Here is a 2,417-nt window from a genome sequence, read left to right on the forward strand (position 1 = left end):
TAGGATCCTGCCATGTTCCATTGCAGTTGATAGTGGAGGCTTTCTCTACCTCACTGAGAAGTTTCCATTTAATTTCACAAATTAGTCACAGCCTCACAGATTAGTCACTGACACACTTTGAAATTCAGTTTGCTAATAGATATCTAAATTCTTGGCACAGTTTACCACTAGTGGCATAAACATATGTTCTCATGACAACTGGAATAATTTTCTTTTGTTTTTCAAAGCTGATACCAAGTAGTCTCATGGAATGACTTAAACAAAAAATCCTTTTCCCACGGTACCTTTTTAGGAAAATTAGTTCCTTTTGCCCAAAATACAATGGTCTAGGAAATACTATAATGACACACATTGAACTCTAGCTTTTCTTTCCATCTAGATGTTTAAGCCCCAACCTTTTAGGGTTGTATAAGAAATTAATTCTCATGCTCGCTTCGGCAGCATATATACTAAAATTGGAACGATACAGAGAAGATTAATATGGCCCCTGCGCAAGGATGACAGGCAAATTCGTGAAGCGTGCCATATTTTTCATCCTATTGGGACTCTAGATGAGAGAAGCATGGGAGAATGGCAAAGTAGAAGGAACCAGAGGGTCCTAGAAACCTACAAGAAGAACATTATGATAGGCAGATTTGGGCCCAGGAATCCCGCTCAAACTATGGCACCAGCAAAGGACAATATAGGCCATAAACTTTAAACCTACTCAGATCTAGCTAATGGACAGGACATTCTCCACAGTTGAGTGGAGAGTGGGGTCTGACTTTCACATGTACTCTGGTGCCTCATATTTGACCACGACCCCTGGAAGAGGAGACCTGGTGGCACTCAGAGGAAGGATAGGAGGCTACCAAGAAGAGACTTGATACCCTATGAGCATATAAAGGGGGAGGAAGCCCCCCTCAGTCACAGTCATAGGGGAGGGGAGTAAGGGGAAAATGGAAGGGAAGGAGGAATGGGAGGATACAAGGGATGGAATAACCATTGAGATGTAATATGAATAAATTAATTAAGAAAAAAAATTAATTCTTGGGCTGAAGAGATGGCTCAGAGGTTTAAGAGCACTGTCTGCTCTTCCAAAGGTCCTGAGTTCAATTCCCAGCAACCACATGGTAGCTTACAACCATCTGTAATGAGATCTTCTTGCGGTGGACAGGCACACGTGTGGGCAGGATACTGTGTAAATAATAAATAAATCTTTAAAAAAAGAAATTAATTCTCTATGCATACAACACAAGACTACCAGAAATGCTCCAAAGCTGCTGTGTGAAGGACATGGTACTCCACGGACCTGTGTCATGTGGCTTCTCATTAAGACATGCAACCATCTATTCATTACTGTAGTCATTTTCTCTAAGAAGTAAAAAACCATTGGATTATGTTATGTAGGGTGGTTTTCCCCAGTCAATAAACACAAAAGCAGTGAATGTGATCAAAATATATTATAGATTTGCATAAATTTTTGTATAATTAACTAATAAAAAAGAATTATAGGGCTGGAGAGATGGCTCAGTGGTTAAGAGCATGAGTTGCTTTTGCAGAGGGTCCCAGTTCAGTTCCGAGCACCCACTTGGTTGTTCACAACTGTCTGTTAACCTCAGTTACAGGGGATCAGATACTCTCTCTTGGCTTCCATGGGCACCAGGCATACACATGATATACAGATGTATAAGCAAGAAAAAATTAATATACACAAAAGGAAAATAGATGAATCCTTAATGATCAAGAATTCTATCTTTTCTGGGATCCTAAAGCAGAAATGGAAAAGTAAATTTTTTTAATGTGTTGGACATCATTAGCAAATATGGAAATGCAAATCATTACCATACTGAAAGTACTATCCTATCCCACTAGCCTGGCTACCAAAAAAAATTACTTAACAATCAGAGTTGACAAGCATATAAATGAATCATAACTCATGCCTTGATGGTGGGAGTGGAAGATGATATGACCCCTTTGGAAAAGAGTTTTGCAGCTCTTTAAAAAATATATGTTATATAAGTTATATACATATACATATATATATAAGTTATATATATTCTAGTTCTAAGTATTTATTACCCAAGAAACTTGAAAGTGTATGTTTATGCAAAAGCTTACAGGTGACTATTAAAGCATCATAAATTCCAGGAATGTGAGGATAGCGAGGAGAATGAAGCAGTCCCGGGAGTTCTCAGTAAAACAGAAAATGGGACAACTTATGACTGGATTGAAGGGAAATGGTGGCAGAGACCCAAATACAGAGGACCATAGCTCTAAGAACCACTCCCTACCCTCCATTACCATCTATAGGAGTGTATGATGAGGATTTAACACGATGGGTTACTAAGGATGGTAAAAAGATAAGATATGAGGACCTGAGTCCCTGGGAAAGAATCTTGAGGGCCAGACCTCCATGGTGCACTTTAACTGCAGCA

General features: G+C 39.1%; 1 non-coding gene across 1 annotated transcript; it reads left to right on the forward strand.

The window, feature by feature from the left end:
* Positions 1 to 425: 425 nt before the first annotated feature.
* LOC127206074 (U6 spliceosomal RNA) lies at positions 426 to 532 on the forward strand. The gene has a single exon (XR_007832761.1). It is a non-coding gene; the product is annotated as a U6 spliceosomal RNA (small nuclear RNA).
* The last annotated feature ends 1,885 nt before the right edge of the window (positions 533 to 2,417 follow it).

The sequence above is a fragment of the Acomys russatus genome, chromosome 22 (assembly GCF_903995435.1).
Source record: "Acomys russatus chromosome 22, mAcoRus1.1, whole genome shotgun sequence".
Classification (NCBI taxonomy): domain Eukaryota; kingdom Metazoa; phylum Chordata; class Mammalia; order Rodentia; family Muridae; genus Acomys; species Acomys russatus.